The sequence below is a fragment of the Pyxicephalus adspersus genome, chromosome 3 (assembly GCF_032062135.1).
Source record: "Pyxicephalus adspersus chromosome 3, UCB_Pads_2.0, whole genome shotgun sequence".
In the NCBI taxonomy this organism is placed as follows: domain Eukaryota; kingdom Metazoa; phylum Chordata; class Amphibia; order Anura; family Pyxicephalidae; genus Pyxicephalus; species Pyxicephalus adspersus.
The window spans coordinates 17047265-17053665 of record NC_092860.1 but is presented as its reverse complement, the minus strand read 5'-3'; positions in this window follow the sequence as shown (position 1 = coordinate 17053665).

Sequence of the window (6401 nt, the reverse complement as noted above, 5' to 3'; positions counted from 1 at the left end):
TATTCTATATTCTCCAAGCTTGGAGAGCTTTAATAAAGCTAATAAAGGCATATTGTGTTAAAAAACAGTGGGCTAGTTGTGTCTTTGGACATAACCCCCCACTCTCCCATCTCAGGCTAAGACCTATAATGGGAGAGTGTGCCGGTTCTGGCATCATAACGTTACTATGGGGGAAGTTTTTTCCCCTTTGAGTGACACATGGCTCCCCTGAGAATGCGCGATCTGGAGTCCATGCATGTAGTGGTCTGCAAGCCTCAAAATGTTGGAGACCACTGCTTTAAGGGGTATATAAATTTATATATATTCCCTAATGATCTCCCCAACAAAATATACACATAAGATTCAATGTTTAAAATATTTAGAAAAAGAGTTGGGTTTATCTTGGGTTAAATCATTGCTTAATTGCCCCCTAAATGGTATTTGTCATATCATAATAAAATATATCTGAGCAAGGTATTTTTAAAAACCATGTACAGTTAGTGCCCGAGTTAAGGACATCTGACATATGGAGGACTGTTAGATATAAACGGGGCTTCCCTGCTTATTCCTGCGCAGCACAGAGGCTTGAAGGAGGGGGTGGTTTGCATGATTTGCAGAGAAAATCTTATGCTAAACACAGCTGAGCAACATCTTGTAACTCTTTAATGACCAAAACAAACTCTGCAGTTGTTTCTTTTTGCATATTAAAGAACAGCTTGCTCCAGAAGGTATTTAATATCTAGGCTTCATAAGTTTCATGGTTTTTGTTTGCTTTGTTTGTGATTAACTCACAGTAAGGAATTTATACAGTAACTGATACCATGCTACCTAATAATATGTTGAAACAAACATCTGTCTTAATTGCATTTATTAAAATAACCTGTTCTGACTTACATACAAATTCAACTTAAGAACAAACCTACATTCTCTATCTCGTATGTAACCAGGGGACTACCTGTACTATATATAAAATATAAATGTATATATATGTAAAAAGTCCTATATATACGGAGAAAACAGTGTAGGAATGAGAATTAGTTATAAATATAACTGTTAAGTTAATCGACCCGCCTAATAGATGCTGCTAAATATGACCTGGGCACGTAGCCATCACTGACCTCTGGTCATGAAAGTATTAGAAGCAACCTAATTAACACGTTCAAATATATCCAAGGCCAGTGGAGAGATCTGATGAATAAATGTTTTACAGAACTATAGAAAAGGCAGGCAGACATTAGTTGAACACAGATTTCTCTATCATTTGTACTGTACAAAGGATGAGAGACATCAGTTGAACAATATGGAGAATAGGTCATTCAGTGTAGGACTGTAGAAAGGACCAGGGTATATAAATTACTCATGGACATAAGAAGATTTGTCCATCAGTTTTAGTACTACATTAAAGACCAGGAATAACAGTTTTACATAGAATATAATAGATGTTCCTATCAGTTTAGGACTAAACAAGGACACAATGAACATCAGCAGTATATAGAATAAACAAAATGTATGCAAAATGTACAAAATGTAAAAATGTAAATTATACAAAATCAGTTTAGAACTAAACTAAGGAACAGGGGACATCAGTTGTGCATGGAGTAAAAAAAAAGTTTTCCTATCAGTTTTTGACTATACAAAGGACCAGGGGTAGTGTGGAATTTTAAAGACTTTACCTTTAATTTAGAGTTACACAAAGAACCAATGAACATCAATTGCACATTGAATATACAAGATGTCCATCAGTTTAGGACTATACAAAAGGCTAGGGACATTATTATGGAATATAGATGACCGTGTTAGCTTTGGACTATACAAAGGTGTGGGGAACATGGAATATTGAATGTACAAAATGTTACTATCACTTTAGGTAATACAAAAAATCAGAAATATCAGTTGTGCATGGAGAAGAAATTTCAGTTTAAACTTTTACAAAGGACCAGTGGACTTCTGTTGTGTATTGAAAATTATAAATGTTTCTATTCATTTAGGATTATTGGATTATAATTATGGAATATTTATTATTATATATAATATATATTATTATAGTAAACAATTAGTGATCAATAATTGCACATGGAATATATGTAAGATGTTTCCATAAGTTTAGGACTATACAGAAAATGAGGGACATCAGATGTGCATAGGATATACAAGATGACCACGACTCCTAGTATATCAATTTATGGCTATGCTAGGGACCATGGTCATCATTTGCTTTTGAAATAAAGATGATTTTTCCATCAATTTTGGACTATACGAAGGACCTGGGGACATCAGTTGGGCATGGAAAAGAAAAACGTACTTCCAATAGTTGGAGACTATAAAAAGGGCCAGGGTCATCAGTTGTGTATGAAATATAGATATATAGAAGGTGTTTCCATCAGTTTGGGGCTATGCGAAGGGTCAGGGATGTTTTTGTGCAGAGAACATACAGGATGTTTCTAAGAGTTTATACAAAGGACCTTGGTCATCATTTGCTCAAGGAATATAGATGATTTTTTCCATGCATTATTCAGGGACCAGGGGACATCAGTTGGGCATGGCATATAAAAAGCACTTTAAGTAGTAAGGGATTATATAAGGACTAATGTAATTAATTGTTTATGGAATATGGAAGGTTTTCTATAAAATGTGGACTATACAAAAAACCATGAACAACAGTTGTGTGTAGAATATAAAATATGCTTCCAATAATTTAGGATTTTACAAAGGACCAGTAGACATCGATTGCACATGGGATATACAAGCTTTTTACATTAGTTTAGGTCTATACAAAGATCATCATTTGCTCATGGAATATAGATGTTTTCCCACCAGTTATGAACTATACAAAGAACCAATGGACATCAACTGGGCATGGAATATAAAAGATACTTCCAGGAGGTAAGGACCATACAATGGATCAAGAACATTGGTTGCCTATAGAATATAAACATTTTTTCTATCAGTTATGGACTAAACAAAAGACCATGAACATCAATTGTGCGTGGAATATAAAATATTTCTCTATCAGTTTAGGAATTTTTTTTTTGTCAAATTGGTTAAGCTATGAAATATTTTAGCAATTAGGTAATAATGGAAAAACAAACCAAAAATGTCACTTAAAACAGGACAAGACTTATTTTTGTGCTACTTATAATATTAAGAAAAATCATTTTCAAAACCTGGGAGAGAAATATGCTAATCCAGGGAAATAAAGATGATTGACCTTGGTGGTCATGAAGGAATAATCTCATCCTGTAGCACAACATTGACAACATTGCAAAGTCTTCTCCTTGACCAAAGCCACAGGAGTTCTGAGAGGATGAACTTAATGGTCATTTATCTTTTTTTAACCTTGTTAACTATGAATCTGATGTTTATCTTATGTAAATCTATGAAGCTATACACACCTTACAGACATAACTAAAGCAAATTTAGTAAAACTGAAATAATGTATAATATATTTAATTATCCATATGTAAATACACAGAGCATACCCTGCCACAGGGCAAACATATTGCATATGTTTGTGTATTGAAATAGAAAAGCTATGATGTCACTTAGAAAATTGTTAAGGAACCAACCCCAAGATATATAACAAACAAACAAACAAACAAACAAGAGGATGTGTAAAATAAGTCTATTCACACAGTAATTAAAAAGGGAGAGAAGGTTGGTTTAAAACGTACAATTGAAAAAATGGCTGTATAACAGTTTTATTATATAATACATTAATTGATTAACAACAAAATACTTTGTGTACAAAGATTGCAAACAAAAATACATAGAAATTGGTTTGTAATTGAGTGTTTACTGGTGTAAAGATTAGAATAAAGTCCTAGAGGTCTGGACACACTTCCTCAGGGGACAGGGGGGAATCATGTATCCAAGGGTTTAATAGTTCAACCAAGGGTAAAGACAAGAAAGGAGGGGAGGAGAGAAGCAATCTTGCTAGATCACTTGACCCTTTTAACATGGAGCAGCCATTGTGGTGGTACTAGATCCAAGGTATGGGTGGTATTACCATTGTTTTGATTGTAGGAGAGGGCTATAGCTGCGTACACATGTGCAATTTTTGTCGTTGGAAAGGATCTTTCATGATCCTTTCCAACGACAAAGGACTCCACGATGCATGAACGGTGCTGTACATACAGCACAGCTCTGCTCTATGGAGAGGCGAGGGGGAAAACTACGGAGCGGCACCCTGCTGCTCGCTCACCCCCTTCGCTTGCATTAGGATCAGTCGTCGTTCATCGTCCGTGGATCCGCCAGGACGGTCGTTCGGACGATGGACAACGCCTACTGTACACACGCCAGATTTTCGCCCGATATCTGGCCGATGCTGATTATCGGGCGAGAAAAATCTGACGTGTGTACGCAGCTTTAGTCACCAATCGCTGGAGATCAGTAAGATATCCTTGTTTCTGATTAGTGTCAGAGGATGGTAAGAAAACAGCTTGTGGCAAAAGACTTCTCCCAATTATTGTGTCAGTTCTTATTGGCCAGCATAGCATGGCATATGTTTGTGTACACCTGACTATCACAACTACATTATAAGCAAAAGTGTGGGGTTATATCATGTTTTTTTATATTGATGATGTTACAGAACACAAAAGCCTTTTTAGACAACTGTGCCTTTCAAAACTTGGCATGACTATGCCCCTATGCACAAAGCCATATCCAAAGAAACATGGTTTGATGAGTTCTTTGTGGGGGAACATAAGCAACTTGTACAAACCCCTGACCTTAACCCCTATTTTGAAATGGGCATCCACTAACCTGTGGTTTGGGATTGGGATTTTAAACAATCAAATACAGGTCCTTTTCAAAATATCTCTTTCAAAGTCAGTCCATAAGCCTAATGAATTTGTAGCTGCCTGATCGCTCTCTTTATCTGTCAAAATTGCTGCAGTACCAAGCGCACATCACGGCTTCTGCTGCGGCTGTTGGGACTGAATGAGTTATGTCATCCTGACCCAGCCAAATAAGATGGCTGAAGACGGAAAATTGTAAGAAAAGAGGGTAGAATATGGTGGATATAATGGAATGGGCACAGGTGAGTGTAAAAAGTTTTTAGTTCAGCTTTAAATGCCAGTAAATTATTTTGTTTCAAAGAAGTGTCAAGTTTACACCTTGCCATACAGTCATACGTTTTAGCGTTTGTAGGTTACCCAACATTTTTTTAGGGGCAGATAGGGATTTATTGTTCTAGCAGATATTTTCCAATGCAACACCTATGAATTTTTGGGGATTCCCAAAAAAAATCTGCTGAATAAATAATTTTTATGTAATGTAGCGGAACAGTAAAGAACAAAGTGATAGTTTGCAGTTTACTTAAGAGCTTCATTACTGGAGAATTTTTTTTGTTGTTCATATATACGACGGGGTGCTGAGAAGTTCCTGGCTTTGCCCAGAAAGAAGAGAGCCAGAGTTATGAAATAACACATTTATTCAACATATTCCCCCCTGAGATTGATGCACTTGGTACAGCGTAGTTGCAGCTTTTCTAGACCGTTCAAATAAAAGTCCTTTGGTTGGGCTACAAACCAGCTCTCAGCAGCATCTTTGATGTCAGAAATATCAATAAAACGATGCACTTTCAGGTGTTTCTTCAAATTCAGGAACAGATAATAGTGCTAAGAGGCCAGGTCAGGTGAGTAGGGGGATGGTGGACCAATTGGAAACCCAGGGTGTTCAATTTGGCAGCCACAGCGTTGGACGTGTGCGCAGGTGCATTGTCCTGCAACTTTCCACGGCGTTTCCTCCTAATTGCTTCTTTCAGCTGGTCCAGGAGGTTAGCATAATACTGTCCGGTGATACTAGAGCCCTGAGGTAGGTAGTCCACCAACAGAATACCGTCTTTGTCCCAGAAAACAGACGCCATGACTTTTTTGGCCGATTTCTGGGTTCAGCACTTCTACGGCCGCAGGACACGCTGTGGCGCCATTCCTTTGACTTTTCCCTGGTTTCAGGATCATAGATGTGGAGCCAGGTTTTATCCTCAGTCACTATGCAGTCCTGTGCAGCTTCAAAATAGGCCAAAACAGCTTTGGATGCTTCAACTCTGATCAAACTTCTTCTGATCACTGTTCAAACATTTCGGCACCCACTTGGCTGAAAGCTTGCGCATGTCTAGGATAGTGGTGATAACAAACCCAACATGCTCCTGTGAGATGTCAAGTATCTGGGCTCTTTTTTGTGGATATTCGTCCTTAATAATCAGCTCATGGACAGCATCGCAGATTGCCGGGTCAGTTGAGGTTGGGGGGGGGCGCCCACTGCGGGGCTCATCTTCAACGATGAAATGCCCAGTCTTGAAAAGAGATATCCAGGTTTTGACAGTGCTGTAGGAAGGACACTTTTCCCCTAGTGTTTGTGACATTTCAGTGTTAATGTCCCTTGCTGACTTTCCCTGGAGAAACAAAAACTTTATGACGGCC